This window comes from Rhinolophus hipposideros (assembly GCF_964194185.1).
Source record: "Rhinolophus hipposideros genome assembly, chromosome: 22".
NCBI lineage: Eukaryota > Metazoa > Chordata > Mammalia > Chiroptera > Rhinolophidae > Rhinolophus > Rhinolophus hipposideros.
Window position 1 is genome coordinate 17170375 of NC_138068.1, and position 18935 is coordinate 17189309.

Sequence of the window (18935 nt, forward strand, 5' to 3'; positions counted from 1 at the left end):
TGAAGAGCTGCTGTGCAACCTGCTGGGAAGGCTGGAAAGCCCTCGGTGCTCCCATGATGCCTCACCAGGGGCAGCGGGACCCAGCAGGATTCCCAGGCTTCCCGCTTCCCGCTTCCTCTCCTTTGACCTAGCCTCCTAGCCCCATCCTCTCTCCCAGACCCATTCCTCAAGCAAATAGGAACAGTTACTGCCTTCGCTTCACACACCATCTCCCTCAGAGTCAGTGCCACTCCTGGACCTGGGACTGCCTGCCTCTTGTCCATTCTCTCCTTCCACATGAGGAGTCCATGGGACCAAAGTGCCATGCCCTCCGCGAGCCTACACCCTCCTCCCAGATCATGTTCCAGGTACCTGCACCCCAGAATTCTCTGCCCAAATATCCTCAAGCTCACTCCTAGGGTCTGCCGCACGGGCCTCTTCCCAGGTCTATGCTCCCAAGACCGACCACGCCACTGGCCCAGGGATGGTGACCAAGAGCAGCAGGGGGGTGTAGACGGAGGTCAGACACGGGGCTGGAGTATCCACATGCACGCACACAGCACCCTTCACTGCGCGAGGCAGAGCTGGAGTGAGAGGAGACGGGGACGGGCCAAGAGCCTGCGGTTCCATTTGCACTCTTACCCCAGGTCCTAGAAATGTTCGGAGAGAGCCTGTCCACAGTAATAGGTTGGGGTCAGCATCCTCCTTGCACCCCTTTTCCCCCAAAGCTGTTCTCTAACTATCACCCTATACCATCAGGTAAAAGTTCCCACGTTCTTGTGGCTCACTTCACCCACCTCTACCCCTGCGGCCAGCTACATAACTTGCAGGGCCCAGTGCAAAATGCAAATGTAGGGGGACCCCTTGTTCAAATAGCGAGAAACATGTGCCACTGAAAGCACGAAAATATAAAACTCTTCCCTTTCTTTCACGGTTCTGCTCTCTGACTTAGCCTGTCATGTTGTTTCTATTTGCTATTTAATGTTGCGTTCCTTCAGGCACGGGGACTCTTGTTGGCAAGAGGAGACCCTCAGGCCCACAGCCCACCGGCTATCAGGATCCCTATCCCTCCAGCTGTTGGGCCCATGCATGATGATTGGGGGTGTAGAGGCCAATGTCCCCTTCCCACAGGCCTGCTGCCTTAGCCCACACGTAGACAACGTACAGGAAACACTAAGCACTCAAACACTGGAAGCAGATATATTATTGTTTACTGTTTGCTGTAGCTCAGTGGTTTCCAACCAAGGGCGATTCAGCCCCTGTGGGGGCATTTAGCAAAGTCTGGAGACATTTTTGGTTATCACACCCGCAGGGAGGGGTCCTACCTAGGGGAGAAGCCCTGGATGCTGCTAAGCGTCCTACCTTGCAAAATATAACCCCCTCCTTACTAGAGTTATTCAGCCCAAAATGTTAATAGTTCGGAGGATGAGAAACTTCGGGAGTAGATGCTATTTAAGCCCATTCATCTATCAAGAAAAAAAAAAGTTTCCAACTCCTACTCCTGCAACTCAAGTTTCTAACACAAGGTGGCGCTGGAGCGAGCACGACTCAAACCGGTGGGTAATTCACAGCCTGGATTCACAAATTATTCTTTTCCCTGATGCTTTTCTACCAAAAACCATGCCCTGTAAGATAGCAAACCATGCTCAAAGAGCTATATGGCGCTTCCTCTTTATACAGCATATTACAGAGCATGCCCACCCACATCCTCTCCTTTGTTCCTCAAAACACTTCAGATATTCCCACTTTACAGAGGAGGAAACTGAGGCTTATAGAAGCAGTTCTCTCAAAACAAGGGCCTCCTTAATGGCATCACGTCGTTGTTGGTGGGGGCCTTCCTGGCCTTGATTTGAAGTCCTGATTTCACACACTCTGCGAGTCGAGAACCCTCCCTATGTTTCAGGACACCCCCCCCACCCCCCACCGAGCTGACCCCCTCTGGCCTCTCTGTGCTCTGCATGAATCTACCTAAGCACTGGAGCCTCATCACCTGAACAGGTGGTTCTCAAACATGTCTGCATGTTGGGATCCCCTGGGAAGCCACAGAAAGTTCTGGTGCCTGTGTCCCACCCCAAGATTGTGAGTTAATCTGGAATGTTTTAGAGATCCCCAATGTGTAGATAATAAACCTGGAAACCACTGCCTTCACTGGCATCTTTTAAAATAAATTCCATCCTTTTCAAGCATTTCACTACTTTATACATTTTTTCTGAAGAGTTAAGAGGTCTTCCTCCATCTCTGGAACCCAAACACTCAGAGCTGTCTCCGTCTCCCTCTCCTGCCTTGGACAGGCAGAGCCCCATCTCTGCCCTGTCCTACCAAAGCATTCACCCCACTTTCAGGCCCTGCCATGACTTAGGATCTGTTGCAGGCAGGCTTGTCGAGGAAGATATTTCCCCCCTAAAAATGCAGTATGCTTCTGCAAAACGAATTTCTGACAAAACAAAAATAATTCTGAAAATAATTAATAAATGAATTTCTTAATTTTGTCACCATTATTTATAAAGTAAACCCCATCCGGAACAGAAGTTGGCAGTACGTGAGCATCGCCTGGTTTTACGAAACCCCCGTGCCCAAGCCACGCCCCAGACCAATTCATCAGAATCTCTAGGTACAAAGCCACCGGGCCATTCAGTGTGCAGCCAAGTTTGAGAACCGCAGGTCCGGATCCTGCTGCTTTAAGTGTGGCCCCTGGGCTAACCTCATCAGCACCGTGCTGGCTGCTTCAAAATCTGCATTTTAACAAAAGGCATCACTCTAGAACCAAAAGGAAGTCAGTGCACAGACCTCGGTACAATCTGCCCCCCTCTCCACAGACCTTCAGCAGCTAACTACCCCAGCCAGCTCAAGTTCACTGCTTGTAGTCCTAGCACCCCGCCCCCCTCGTGGAAACGGTGCTGTCCGAGGATTGCTTGGTCGTGGGAGCCAGGGAAGGGGAGGTGGGCTTTTCATAAGCCACAGCGTTTTCCAACCATTTCATCTCATTCATTTATTCTCAGTCACCCAGTTTGTCAACACATTTACATTGAGCGTGTTCTATATCCAAGCGCTGTGCTCGGTGCTGGGTGTGCCACGGGGAACAGGGCACATACTCCTGTCCCCATGGACCTTACCTTCTGGTGTACATTCAGGCAAAATGCAAGTAAACAACCCAAGCAACTCTTTCAAAATTGCAAGTTGTGATGAATGCTGAAGAGGAAACCCACAAAACACCAGTATAAAGAATCAGAGGGCACTCATGGACCCTTAGACAGTGTCCAGGTGGCCACTCTGCCGAAGGGAGGACAACCTAGAACCTGGCCTGAGAACTAACCAGCCCTATGAAGCACAGGGAGGTGCGCAGAGGAGGCCGAAGACATGGCTCAGGCAGAGGTCCCTCTATGGGCAAGTGTCGGATGTTCCAGAAACACAGAAGAAGCCGATGTGGCTGAAGCAGTGATCCAGGGGGCAGGTGAGACAGAAAGATGCGAGAGATGGGCAAGGAGCACGGCCTGGGCGGAGTCAGAATTCCATCATCTATGCAAATATGGGGGAGTGATGGGATGTTGGTACTGTCTTAGAAAGCTCCTTCTGGCTGCTGGCTAGAGAACAGCCTGGTGACAACTAGTGTCCAGGCCACCTGGGTTCAATTGGCAAGGCTTACACCCTTCCCATCTGCCCAATGCTGTGCTGTGCACCTTGGCAAAGGCAGGTGGGTGGGAGGGGAGAGCTAGGAAGACATGTTCACATTCTCAGAGGGTTAGCTGAATATCTGCTATATCTTTTCAATGCAAAGTCAGACAAATAAAAGTGTGTTCTCTGGAGCCTGTGGTTCCTACTGGAAACAGACAGAACATAGCCTTCCAGAAGACCTGTACCCATTTACCTGCAAACAGTGGGAAGAAATGCTGGTTAAAAAACGGCCTGAAGGGTCTTTGTCTCATGACTTCTTCTCTTCCCTATAGAACCTCCTCACCTCTACCCTGCCTCCTGGCAAACGAGCCTGAAAACGACAATCAGGAGGGGGCTGCCAGGTTCAGCGGATTTCTAGCAGGGCGGCTGCTTTATACAGCAGGCCATCATTCACGTCCAAGTCCATGCACATGGCGCCCCCTGGAGTCGTGTAGCCACACACAGAGATGCTGCCTAGGACGTGGGGTCTAATGGGAGATGGAGGCAGAGATGCCAGGTTGACGTGCTTGATGGCAAAGAAGGGAGATGCACATCTTGAGAGCCGTCTAAAGAAACTGGACGGTGCAAGAGGGACACGAGAGGCCAGTGGCTTGAGAGGGCCGTGGGACAAGAGGGAGACTTTCCTTAGATTGGGAGAGCCTTGGAAATGTCTAGATGCCGATGGGGAGGACTCAAGAGAACCCTCACTACATCGAGAGGCATGAGAAACATTAGCATGTCACCGGGACTTTCGCTGGTATTTCTTTGATGTCTCGTTTATCAGGCAAGGTTCCCCAGAGGCACAGGACCAATAGGCTATGGAGATGCAGATATTATATAAAAACAAGACTTCGTATAAGGATTTACTTCACGTGATTATGGAGGCTGACCAATCTGAAGATGGGCAGTCAGCTAATGGGAGAGACACCCAGGAGAGCCGATGGTGTAGTTCCAGTCTGAAAGCCAGCAGGCCTGAGACGCAAGAAGAGCCAATGTTTCAGTTCAAGTCCAAAGGTCGGGGGGGAAAACAAAAAACGTATGTCCCAGCTCAAAGGCAGTCAGGCAGGAGAAGTTCTCCACTTACAGTGGTTCCAGGGTACCTGATGCCCGCAACCCTGCCCACACTTCTGTCCATAGTCCCTTGTTTATATCTCCTCAGGATTCTGGTGGAGTGTGCTGAGGGCCGGCTTCCCGTGGGAGCCGACTGGGGGGAGCAAGCAGGAGCCCCGCCCTGAGAGTCTGCTGTGGATTTTCCTCCTCACAAGTGTGTGTAAGGCCCTGTGTTCTGAGAAGGCTCCAATCAGCCCATAGGGTCCCCCTAAGCTCACCCCACTCCCCTTCATTGGGATGATGAATTTGGGCCCTTAACTGAGCCCGGGTCACTTTCTTTTGATGCCTCTCATTAGCTGTGTGACCAGTGGCAAGTCAGGTGACCTTTCTGAGCCTCAATTACCCCATCTGCAAAGTGGGTATAAGACCTTCCTAGGGGCTACTCTCTGCAGCTGACTTCATCCTAAACTGTGGACTCCGTCTTTGGGGAGGATTAAGTTTGGCCTCTCATTCATCCATTCACTCACTCAGGAATTAGGCTGCTCTCTGGGCTGCCAGACTGTGTGTATGACCATTATCCATCAGCTTGAAAGCAGCTTCCTTCTCTTTTCTCTTGTCTTCAGGTCTAAGGAGTTTTTTAAAATCAAAACTTTATTGAGGTATAATTTACATAAAATAAAAATTTATACATTTTAGGTTTATAGGTCAAAATTCTTTTTTAATGTATATGCCTGTGTAACCCTCACCCTTGTCAAGACAGAGCACATTTCCATGACTCTGGAAGGTTCCCTCCCCTTGCAGTCAATCTCTTACCCACCTCTTCACCATCAAACAACCATCGATCTGATTTCTGTCTCTTTCCCTCAGCTTAAGTTATCGTTTACTTTTATTTTTGATGGTATGTTTTATTTTTCCTTTTTGCTTTAGAACACATGTCTCCTTGGTAAAATAATATTCATTTTTCTGCTAGCTACCTTCTTCAACCATTGGTGATAATGGCTCAATACAACACATACACACAAACCCACACACCTACACATACCTACATATTTACACACACAATATATTCACTCACACACCCACACTCACACACATACATAAAATACACAGATTCACACACATATTTTAGGTTAAGGAAACCTAAACCTAAGCTCAAGAAGACATAGGCTCAAGAAGACATAGGTCGGACCAGCCTGGTGGCTCAGGCGGTTAGAGCTCCATGCTCCTAACTCTGAAGGCTGCCGGTTCGATTCCCACATGGGCCAGGGGGCTCTCAACCACAAGGTTGCCAGTTCAATTCCTCGACTCCCATAAGGGATGGTAGGCTCCGCCCCCTGCAACTAAGATTGAACACGGCACCTTGAGCTGAGCTGCCTCCCGGATGGCTCAGTTGCTGGTTGGAGTGTGGGCTCTCAACCACAAGGTTGCCGGTTCGATTCCTCGACTCCCACAAGGGATGGTGGGCTGCGCCCCCTGCAACTAGCAACGGCAACTGGACCTGGAGCTGAGCTGCGCCCTCCACAACTAAGACTGAAAGGACAACAACTTGACTTGGAAAAAAGGCCTGGAAGTACGCACTCTTCCCCAATAAAGTCCTGTTCCCCTTCCTCAATAAAATCTTAATAAAAAAAGAAGAAGACATAGGTCAAGGTAAGACAAAACAGTTTTGTTGTTATCGAAACTCTTCATGTTGGTACATACACACACACACACACACACACACACACACACACACACACACACACACAGCGCCCAAAGCCGAGAACCATTTGCTACCACCTTCTGCTCCCCTGTCAGAGTCAGAGCACGAGGAGAAAAATCGGGATTCTTGCCCTGTCTCAAAAGTAAAAGGGACAAATTAGTTTCTTGTCAGTGCACTGCAATAAATACATTGTCATTTTTATCCCCCAGTGAATCATAGTCTCCATTTCTCCCGTAACTATTATACAGTCTGCTGGCACTATATCATTTTTTGGTAATTTTATTTTCACCAATTGTTTTATGAAATTTTTGAGTTTTATGGACACTAAAACAAATCTAGCCTGCGAGTGTTATAGCCCTTTAAATCATCAGCAGGAAATCTCAAGGTTCCTCCAGACTGTGGTGGAAGGAGGCTTTAGGGAAGAAAGATGGCCCCTAGCTTATAAACTGAGCAAAAACCCAGAGATAAGTTTGTAAAAGGGACATAGATCATAGCGGGTGAGAACTGGGGTGTAAAACATCTCCCTGCTCAGTTCCTATAAGAATAAAAATGGACTTTTATTTAGCAGAAACACTAAAGTAGTTGGGGGAACAGAACACACAGTCTACCCAAGCTTTCTTAGCCACAACCACCTGCATTTCCCTCCGAGTCTCTGTGAGCCACATACCACAGCCAAAGAGAAGGGGCAAGTTAGGGACCCCTCAGGGAAGCTGGGCATATCCGTGATGTCCCCACAAAACAGCCCTCCTGAGAATGTCAAAGTCACATCCCTGTGATGACAAGTGACAAAAAGGGATAAAAACAGATTCTAAAGTGCAGGTGAAAAAATAGAAAACCCAACAAGATGAGAATAGCTAAATCGATTTGGAAAAAGCCTGGCCTTACCAATTATTAAAATGCATTATAAAGCTACAATAATAAAAGCAGTCTGTTACTGGCATAAGACTAGACAGATAAATCGATGGAATGAAATAAATAACCCTGAGTTAAGAAGTTGGCCTATGAAAATTGAGGGATCACGTATCAGCAGAGAAGGGATGGATTATTCAGTAAATGCTATCTGTAAATTGGGCTATTTGGGAAACAGTCCATTTAGATTTTCATTTCATTCTAGAGTCGCAAAAATAAAAACTAATGGGTGAAACAGTTGGAAGTAAAAATAAAACAATAAAAGGCTAGAAGAAAATATAGAAAGAAAATGATTTGATATCTGGATGCATAAGGTTTTATCCATGACCTTGGACAAAACTGCCAAAGAAAAAGACAGATAGATTTACCTTCCAAAACGCTTGTATGCCTGTATTTCAAGACATACAGGTAAAGGTCAAAAGTCAAACTGATAAACCTTTTTTTTGTGTGTTTTACATATATGACAGTAAAGGTTAATGTCTATAAAGCGATAAAGAAAATCACCGGCCCTTAATACAATGGGCAGAGGATAAAACCCTATAATTTATCAAAGAATAAATATAAATATCTCCTCAGCATAGGGAGAACTTTCCAAGCACACTAGTTATGATGGTTAACTATATGTGTCACCTTGACTGGGTGACAGAGTGCCCAGATATTCGGTCAAACCTTATTTGGGGTGTGTCTGTGAGTGTTTCTGGAGGAGATGAACGTTTGACTTGGGAGATTAAGTAAAGCCGATTGCCCTCCCCAGTCTGGGTGGGGAAGGCCTGACCCTCCTCCAAGTAAAAGAGACCTCTTCCTGCTTGGTGGCCTTTGGACTGGGGCATCAGTTTTCCCACCATTAGGACTCAAACTGAAATACTGGCTCTTCCTGGGTCTTGAGACTGCTGACATCAGACTGGAACTACACCAATCGGCTCTCCTGGGTCTCCACTCAAGGACTCACCCTGCAGATCTTGGGGCTTGTCAGCCTCCACAGACACATGAGCCAATTCCTTCAAATAAATAAACAAACAAACAATCAAACAGACGAGCAAACAGGCATCCTATTGGTTCTGTTTCTCTGAAGAACCCTGACTAACACAATGCTCCTCAGTGAGCAGAATGGGAACAGGGTTTGGTGAGGTTAGGGCACATTTTTTCTACTCCAGGAAGCCAAAGGAGGCTGTCAGGGCCAAACATGGGGCTGGGTTAAGCAGGTGAGTTTCCAATACGGGAAGTCACGGAGACAGGGACGAGTTGGGGTCCGTGGTCCATATCCACAGGTCCTGCCTGCCCCACTTCCATTTCTCCTTGCATGGGTTCGAGCCGCCTGATTGTACTCTGAGCACCAGCCTGCACTCACTGTCAGGCCACGTGGTTTGAGCTGGGCTGACCCAACCTCTGTGTGAGCACCAATACATGCCAGGCCAGGCAAAACGCCACATTCTGCCAGGCCGGTGACTGGTTCAACATGAGGCAATCCTGGGCGGATGCCAAAACTATCATGAAAATAAAAAGTCTTCTTAGCTCCGGGGTGGCTAAGCAGCGCAGGTGGAAGTAGAGGGCTATCCTAGCCATTTTGACTGAGAATCAAGAACACAGAAAGGAAAGGAGCCCGAAAAGATAAAGCAGAGTAGATTCTTGTCTGACGCCCTGGATCTGGCTCTTCCTGAAGGCAGACAAGTCTCTAGAGGCTTCGATGATACAAGTCAAGGAAGTGGCAGACCAATGGAGTTCAGAGCGCGGAGAGCAAACACAGGAACAGGACTGAAACAGAGGGTAGAAATGAGGGGCAAAGAGAAGGAGGACTCTGTCATTCCTGAGAAATGATTTCGAATGGGTAGGGCCTCGGAGGAAAGGGGTGGACCTGGGCTGTCTTCCCAGAGTCTCAGGCGCCCGACATCCACCTTCCTAGAGAAAGAGAGAGGGCACGGGACACGGTCTTCCACTCTTCCTGAAAGCGCCTCTCTTCCTCTAAGGTTCTGCCTGCCCTTCTGGAAATCCGCTGTGCACGTATCATCAGCGCCTGGGAGTCAGCCTCCCAACACCAGATGGGGGATGAAAGCCACTGCATTCATTAGTCAAATGCCAAAGGTGCTAGTTATCCCCAGTGAACTTTGCAGAAAGGAGCCCAGTCTCATGCTGTCTCATTCACCTCCCTCTTATTTCCTCTTGCACCAGCTCCTCACCCAGCCCCCATATCTAATTCCTCCAAGCTTGGCCAACTCCCTAAATGTCCCTCATCCACCCTCATTTCTCTCTGTCCCCACTACCTCCCATGAGCCTAAACTTCCATCATCTCTCCCTGGACCACGTTGAGAACCGACTCGTCCACCTCCCAACTTCCCTATTCCCCCGGCATCCTTTCTCAGCTCCAGTAGGGAGAGCTTTCCGAAATGAAAATCTGAAAATGGTATTCACCTGTGTAGGACTCCCCTGCCCCCTGCACCTCTGCAGAGCTCACGGGATCTTTAATATGGCTTGTCAGTCCGAACGTGATCTAGTCCCAGCTAATGCCACAGCTCTGTCTGTCACCTTCCTCCTCTCTCTCCACAAGTCCCAGGCACCCCTGTGTTATTTTCTCCAGCGTGCATTTTTGTTCAGTACACTTTCTGTTCTAGTATAGCATATGTACAGAAAGGAGCAAATGTTGCACGTATGGAGATTTGCAAAGTGAACACATCTATGAAACCAGCGCCCAGATTTTAAAAAGAGAATATTACTTGGGCCCCAAAACCCCTCATTAGCTCCTCTTCTAGTCACTACCCCACAAGTGTAAACACTTTCCCGCTTTCTGGCCATAGATCTCGCTGCCCATTTTGGATGTAAATGGACTCACAAGGTAGCGTCTTTTGTTTCTGGCGTGTTTGGCTCAACATGATGTCCATGAGACCATCGTGTAGCAGGACTTCGTTTTCAGGGCTGCGTAGTATTCCAGTGAATGACTATACGACCGTCCGTTGATCCATGCTACTGCTGACAGACACGGGGATATTTTCCAGTGTGGGTTATTGTGGCTAAAGCGGCTGTGCACATCCATTGCGTGTGTATGCTTTTTGACGGACATACGCATTCATTTCTCCGGGACCCTGTTCCTGGCGTTGGAGTGGAGGCCATTTTGCCCAGAAAGGAAGCTCTCCCTGTGTCCCTCCTGAAGCTCAAGGAGGCACAGTACAGGGTGCACACACATGCAGACGCACACACCTGTGTACACACACAGCTTGAGGAGCCGTGCTCAGGGAGCACACATAACCATACACACCCACAGGGGCCACGGCTCTGAGAGGTCGGCTAGCTGGGCACACAGTCCCTGGCCATCCGTCCACACGCACACCCATTCCAGGTGGGTGACTCCCGAGCCACGTGTGAACACACAAACACACACACAGATTTACACATGAGCTGTTGCATTTGTCTCCACCGAGCTGTTTTCTGCTTCCAAAAAGATAAATGTCCTCCTCTCCCAGATGAGCTGCCGACCCCACAAATCACTGCTGCTCGTCTCCGGTGCCCTCCCACCCCCCGACCCTCCCCCATTACTCATCCAAAGGGGAAATGCAAAGAGTGATAATAATTAGACAAGGACAAATCACCGGACTGGGTGGGGAATGGCTTCACTCAATAAAGGGCCGTTTCCCTAGCAACCAGGGCAGATGCCGCCGTGGGGGGGGCAGGAGACCCACAATGGGGGGGTGTGGGGAGCTGCAGTCCGGGGCCATGTCTAGCAGGAGAAGTTTAGGGGCCCCAGGAGCTGGGGAAGGGGCAATCCAACCCCAACCCCAGGAACACTCATACATTTTGCTTTCCAGGCACACAAGCAGTGAAAGGGAGATTGATGACAATCTGTCTTGTCTTGTATTTTACATTAAATGGTGCAAATCTTGCCATTTTTTTTTCAAAAGCTTATCTTTTGCTTCTAAAGAGTTGACATTTCTAAAAACCGGTTTTAGTTTTAAATATGATTACATGTACTAGATTCTTGTTTTTTTAAAATCTATGGAGTACAAAAGTACATAAAGCAAAAAAGTGAAAGTCCCTGTTTTTTAAGCCCAGCTTTACTCCCCTGAGGTAGCATCATTACCCATTTCTAGAACTTTCTACAGGCAGATACAAATATAGATACAGCCAGCAGGGTAATAATAAATCTAACTCTTACATAGCGTGTCCTATGTGCCATACACACTGTTCTAAGCGCTTTATGTCGATTTGCCAATTCCATACTCTTAATAACCCTATAAGGCAGACACTGTTATAAACTACTTTTCAGATAAGAAAGGTGAGGCCCAGAGGCCAGTGTGTAGCAGAACCAGGATCCAAACCCAGGCAGTATGGCCCAGAATCCAAACCTCTCTCTACCACATACTGCTGCTTCTTGTAATCCCTAAAATGAAATGCTAATTTCCATCTTATTTTCTGCCTTTCTGTACAGAATCCTTGAGATGATAGATCAGAAGGGGAGGGAGGGCTCCAAAGCTTGTTGAAGAAGAAGAAGGAGGCAAGGGAAGATGGGCTGGGAGCTACAACCCAGGGGTGCTGGGTATCCTTCTTTGCCGCACCCAGGAGGGAGGGCTGGGGCAGCCCGGGGACACTGGCATTGACTGCCACAACTTCCGAGCTGCATGAAGAGACCTACGCCCCGGCTTGACACAGAGGAAGTGTAGCTGTCCATCTTTAGAGGATCATATGGTTTGGGAACATTGGAAGAGGTCATCTGGGGAAACACCAGCCTCTCTTCCCATTTGGCTGGGCCATGTCAGCATGTGTTCTCAGGGCTGGGGGAGACCTCACAAGTTGTCAAGTTCAACTCCATACCAGAAGCGTCAGCTCCCCTGTGACTGTATCAGGGATGCTGTGCTGTGGAAAGTCCTCGTCATTCGGAGCTGCAAGCTGGATGTCTGAGAGTTCCTCATTCCTCCAGGGACATACAGAGACAATGGAACCCCCTTTTACATGCCAACTTTCATTCCTTCAAGAACAGCACTCTACCCCTATGGATTAGTTTCCTAGGGCTGGCGTGACTCATTACCACAAACTTGATGGTTTAAAATCACAAGAAATTATTCTCTCACAGTCCTGAAGGCCCTCCAAAATCAAGGCATCGGCAGTGCTGGTTCCCTCTGGAGGGTCTGAGGGACTTTAGTTCCACACTCTGTCTGAGCTTCTGGTGGCTGCCAGCAATGGTCAGCATTCCTTGTCTTGTAGATGCGTCACTTTTAATCTCTACCTCTGTCTTCACATCCCTTTCTCCTCTTTCTGTGTCTCCTCTTCTTATAAGGACACAGAGTCACTGGATGTAGGGCTCACCCAGGTATTCCAGAATGATCTCAGCCTGAGATCCTTACCTTCATTACATCTGCCAAGACCGTTTTTCCAAATAAGGTTGGAAATATTAGGTGATTCCAGCTGCTAGGACAAAATACCACCAACTGGGTAGCTTATAAACAACAGAGATTTCTCTCTCACAGTTCTAGAGGCCGAGGTGCTAGACCGGGTGCCAGCATCACCGTGCGAGGGTTCTCTTCCTGCTTCACAGCCTTCACCTTTTCACTGTGTCCTCACATGGCAGAAGGGCTGAGGGAGCTCTGTGGGATCTCTTTTATAGGAGCACTCATCCCATTCACCAGGACTGTACCCTTATGACCGAATCACCTCACAAAGGCCCCACCTACTACTGCCATCACTTTGGGGGGTTAGGATTTCAACATAGGAATTTGGGGGCTGGAGACCCAAACATTCAGCCCATAGCAGGTCACAGTCCCAAGTCCCAGGTGGACATATCTTTTGGAGCTCCTGTATTCAATCTAATACACCCCTGAGGTTTTTTTTTTCTTCTTCTGACATTAAGTACCTCTATGAAGTCACAGATGACATTGTAAACCAAGACACCAGAATGTAAATATACAACTGAATGCGCCCTCTTCAAAATAATCACACGGAGGGGCAAGCTCTCAGCTTTAAAAGGCTGCCATTGCTGAGCGCATGTTGGAGCCTCAGCGGAAGTATCTTCACTCCCTCTGGAAGCATCTTCTGGATGTCCTCACTGGTGGCACACCTCCATCCTCAAAGAGTAGAAGTACCTTTTTGGAAATTGGATCCACATCAGAAAAGAAAGGAATAGCAAGGGCTTCCCCAGAACTACAAGCCTTGCTGCGGGCTTCCTGGCTGGGTCTCTGCATCACGTAAGCTCTATGGCACAAGCGGATGGCAGAGCCAAAGCACTGCTCTCCTCTGACTGGCTGCCTGGAGTGACGTTCTGAGTTGCGATAGCCCTCCGGGCAACGGTAGCACATCAGAATCCAGGAAGCGGAGGCACCATGTTTGTTAGGCGGCCCGAAGTTCTTTAGTCTGCCAAGAAAACAGCATCAGTTTTCCTGCCAATCCTCAGAGGGCAAAATGTCAAGTCCATTTTATTCCCATTGGTTCTGGCACAGCCTACCTAATGGCCCCCAAAAACCAGTAGACGTTTTTCCATCTTTTCCACCAAGATGTCCTAAGAAGACTTGGCACTTGGTCAAGTTGAAAGTCTTGAAGCACTCTATCAAATTTCATCAAGCTACAAGGAGCAGTGTTGAGAAGAGAAAGCACTAGCCTTAGAGTTTGGCCCACTTAGCTGTGGCATTGACTGGAGTGAGATTTTGAGCCACTCTGAGCCTTAGTTTCTTTGTCTGCAAAATGGGGGTACTAATACCCAACTTGTATAGCAATGCTGCAAGCTCTCTAATGATCTTTTCTCTCATCTTGGGCTTCAGATTCTTCCTAGCAATGTCCTTGCCAGTTCACAAACACCCCATTTCCTCCCCCACTCCACTCCGCTCCAAGTCCTTCCTGGGCTACAGTTACTATCATGTTCTGGTTAAGCAGCTACTGATTACAGGTACATTCGTTCTCACAGACAGAGGCTGATCCAAGACCACTGAACAAAGCACGGGGGCCCTCAGGGCCCAATGGAGCTGCCTCCACCCCTGCACTTACACCAGTGCTTCCCAACCCTCTTCCCATGATGACACACACAGAATGTGATAATATCACCAAGCCTGGCTGAGTGAACAAATGAGTCTGTTCTGGCCAAAAGCTCCAGCGTGGGGGCTCCACCAGGCCAGGCCCACCTTCCAGCCTTTCCAAGTACAGAAAGGATCTGCAGCCCAGCATCTTTGGAACGCATTTAGGATCCACCTTTCCATGCAAATGCCTTCCACCTGCTCTTCCTATCTCTGTGTCACCTCGTTCTCCAGAGGGAGAACGTTCTCCAGAGGGAGTTTGATAGGTCATTGGCTGGCCAGTGGGTTGACTGACCTTGGACCACACTGCCCAACAACCAGACAAATTGCTTTCAAAATTGCCTGAAAGCAAGAGCTACAAAAAGAGTTAAGGAGGCGTCCACTTGAGATGTAGAATTTGAGCCTCTCAGAGGAGTGGGGAGAACTGCTTGGACCCGGTAGGAGGGAGAGATTCAGGGAAGCCACTGACCCTCCAAATCTCAGCATGGTGACTGGCACGTGATAAACACCCCACACTGCTCAGCCTCGAGTTGCTGAGACTATTCATGCTAATCTTCCTAAGGAAGAAGGCAAGCGGAGTAAACGGGCAAGACACAGAAGAGGATCTGCTTGATGCGGGACGAAAGCAATGAAGGGAATGGGGGAAACATTTCTTCTCTGTGCCCTTGTAACAGTTTCACTGATCCCAGGGGGTGAGGGTGGGGGATGGAGAATGGCTACCAGAACCACAGGGCCCCTGGCTGTGTGTTTTCATATTACACACTTATGCTCAGGCCACTGTCATTATATCTAGGGATCAGGGGTTAAGCACCCACTAAGCACTGGGCACTTTGCATGCATTATCCCTCCCCCACTTTAACCTCTCCTGGCCTAGTGCTGCCACGGAGGGTGCAACATTGAACTAAGTGGGCAAGCCCTGCCCTCAGAGGGCTTCTCTTCCGGTAGAGCGGTGCAAATAGAGCAAATAAGCACCTTGATATATAATACGTATTATATAATATATATCACGCCTTTTGCATTGTATAATACATAGATATAATTTCAGTTAGTGAGCCATGCAGTGAAACTAAATACTGAAGCAGAGTAAAGAGGCGGAGAATAAAAGAGGTGTTGTTTTAGGTAAGGTGGGCAGGAAAGGCATCTGAGAAGGTGACATTTGAACAGAGACCTAAAGGCGTGCAAGTGTGAGCCAAGGAAGAGCTGCAGGGAGAGCATGCCAGACAGAGGGAAGAGCAAGTGCAGAGTCAAATCAGAATGTGCAGAGGAATTACGCAAGACATCTTTTTTAAATGCAGATCCCTTGGTCCCAGCCTCGGAGATTCTGGGTTAGGAGGTCTGGGAGGGACCCGGCTATCTCCATTTTCATGTTCCTCGAGTAATTCTGATACAGGTGGTCTTCTTACATTTCCCCTGTGGTGTAGGTCCTCGGTCATTCTCAGTGAATCTGCTGTATGCTTTTACAAAAGCCCAGAGGCTTTAGGGTTTAAGACCTACAACGCTGGTTAAAGTCAGCTCCCAGAGCATGGCAGATCCTCCCCATCCCTTCCTGTGCACCCATGTGGCCATCACCGTCTGATAATGGGGGCTCTGGGTGAGCGGGCTGGGGGTTGCACAGGCTGTACCTGCTGGTGGCAAGCCAAATACTCGGCCCCTCACCCCAGAGCCCTGCTCTCCTAACTTAGGGCAAAGTTCAGTGATGAGAAATGCCCCCTTCCAGTGCAGGCTTGGTCCACCCACTTGGTCCCCCGGCATCCACCCTGCACCCCTCAAAGACTGCAATAAGTACAGAGTCATTATGATAAAGGCAGCAGTGGGCTCTGGCAGACGGGGCTCAAATCCCAGGTCCATCCCTTATTGACCACATGACTTAGGGCCAGTAGGAGAGGACACGAGGAAAGCTATTGGTACAATCTCTGGTTCACAAAGGCGTTTCATAAAATGCAACCCTTAATATACACGATGTTATCATTTAACTCAAATAAGTTTACTGTACCCACAAGCCCAGTCTCAGTATGGTGGCACCTTGAACAAAACACAGTCCAATAATCGGAAAGTTACTGGAAGTCATTCCACTCTTCCTCTGCTGGGATCCCTCAAAGAATGTCAAAATCATCACCCATCACACCGCTTCCTAGGATCCCATTTGCACATCCTTTATCCTTTAATTTTCTCACCTCTCCACACCCCCCAAATCCTCTTTCTCAACTTCCAGCCAATACATTCTTTAACTTCTACCCACTCGGCCCTTCACTTTTTCTTCCCCTTCTTCTTTTCCACATCTCTCTGTTGTATATCCTAGCCTTTCAGATACAACTTTCCAGGCTCCGCGTCTGTCTCCACACCCCCATAATCATCATGACTGTCATTACAAATATTGCATCTTGGGGCGATCGGCAGAGGAGGTGATGATATTTAACCCACACGCACTCATGATCATCCCTCAAATGCAAATGGTGCGGGCTGTAGCATGTGCACGGATATGCACACATGTGGCAGGCACATTTGTGCACACGTATGTGATGTAACATGCATACGTGTGCCCATGTGTCACGCATGCACATGCCGTGTGTAAATGGTGTGTGCTGTAGCGAGCACACATGCCCACATACACACATGCCATGTGGGCTCCGGGGTTCTGTGGGCAGGCCTGTGTCAAGGCAAAAGACAGGCCAAACAGCAGCCCAGCTAGCCTCCCCACAGCCAGTCGTCCCTCCCACTGGCCTCAAGAAACAAAGACAGTTTAGCAAGAACTCCCCAGCTAAGCGGTTTTTATAAGACCTTCAGCCAGCAGCCGCCTGGCTGAGCTGAACGTCTCACTTTATTAGTGAGTTTGGCCTTGGGTGTCTGGCTGTTTGATCAATCCTGCCGGGGGTCAGTGATATTTCCTCCCAGCCCCCCGCCCCCACCCCTGCCTCTCCACGCACCTGATGAACAGCGGTGCCCCTGGACCGCTGATCACCTATTGATTTTCCCGCGGAGGCTGCGTCCCCCACCAGCTGCCATCTCCAGCCCTGTCACCAGGACCATTTGGTGACTAACTGATCCCCCCGACCCCTCCCAAGCCCCCCTCACTTCAGACCTAGCTCCCCTCCCCGCTGGCCCATCCTGCCCAACTGGCTTTGTCTATGCCCAATCCCTACCCTGTCTTTCAGGGCTGAGTGCTAGGGCCACTGACACCCAAGTCAAGGCCTTTTCCCAGTGACCTACCTGCTCCCCCCCCCCACCCAGGCAGCCTGGCTTTAAATCCCAGCTGTGTGACCTTGGGCAAGTCACTTCAGCTCCCTGGACCTCAATTTCCTCATTTATAAAGCTGGGGCATATTGATACCTACCCATCCTATATATAAGGCTGCAGTTTCCAAAGTATGCTCTGGGGTCCTCTGGGGGTCCCTGAGACCCTTCTGGGGTATCCATAATAGTTAAAACTATGTTTATAAAAACACAAGGATGTTATTTATTTGTCTTTTTCACTCCTAATTAAAGATTTTTTTTTAACTCTCAATGGAGTGTTCCAGAGACTACATGACATGTGATATCTCAAAAACTTGAATGCAGAAGCAGATATGAAAACCCAGCTGTTTTCTATTAAGCCTGACATTATGGAGATGTGCAAAAATGTAAAACAATGCCACGCTTCCTTCTTCCTAAATGTTTTCTGTTGGGAAATACTGTTATAGCTCATAAAATATTTATGTTAGCATGTAATGTGTTTATTACTGCGATTTTAAATTATAAACAAATATTATTGCAATTTCTCCATTTTAACTCCTCAGATGGTAAACAGTGACAAATATGACCCACATGAGCAAAAGCTCTTTGAGATCCTGAATAATTTTTAAGAGCATAAAGAGTTCTTGAGATCAAAAAGTTTGAGAACTGGCCTCTATCGGTCTCCAGCTGCCACGAGGGGAACTGTTGCCGTGTCCGCACATCTGCAATGGATGGTCCTGGGCAACTGCTCCAGCTTCCTGATCAAAAGGAACAAGCAGACGTCCAGCACCGAGCCCAGTAATCTGAAGGCCCCCAACTCCTTCCTCTACAACAGGCTGATTCACCGCAAGACAGTGGGCGTGGAGCCAGCTGCCATCAACAAAGGTGTGGTGGTCGTCATAAAGCAGAGATCCGGCCAGCGAAAGCCGGCCACCTCCTACGTGCAGGCCACCGGCAACAAGACCGCCCGGGCCACTCTCAGCAGCATCCGGCACGGATCCGCAAGAACAAGTGTCACCCGGACTTGCGCATGGCCGCCATCCGCAGAGCCAGCGCCATCCTGCGCAGCCAGAAGCCCGTGACACTGAAGAGGAAGCGGGCTCGCCCCACCAAGAACTCCTGAGCACCTCCCTCCCAAAGCAATGAAGCATAAAGTGTCAGCCATCTTTCTCCAAAAAAAAAAAAAAAAGAAGTTTGAGACCTGTTGGAGGAGACCCAAGATGGCGGAGTAGTAAACGCTGTGCCTGCCTCATCCCATGAGCACATCAAAATTATAAGTAAATTGTAAAACAGTCAACCTGGAGAACCACCTGAAGTCTGGATGAACAGAAGTTTATAACTAAGGTTATAAAGAAGCCACGTCGAGACTGGTAGGAGGGGCAAAGATGCAAAACAGGCTGGTCCCACACCCACATGTGGCAGTAGAAAACTAGGATAGCTGTCTCTGTGTCA

The 18935-nt window shown here is 48.8% G+C and overlaps 1 pseudogene across 1 annotated transcript; it reads left to right on the plus strand.

The window, feature by feature from the left end:
* The first annotated feature begins 3336 nt into the window (after positions 1-3336).
* On the plus strand, positions 3337-18606 carry LOC308490761 (large ribosomal subunit protein eL28-like; annotated as a pseudogene). Its single transcript has 2 exons — positions 3337-3430; positions 18114-18606. The product of its transcript is annotated as a large ribosomal subunit protein eL28-like (transcript).
* Positions 18607-18935: the final 329 nt, after the last annotated feature.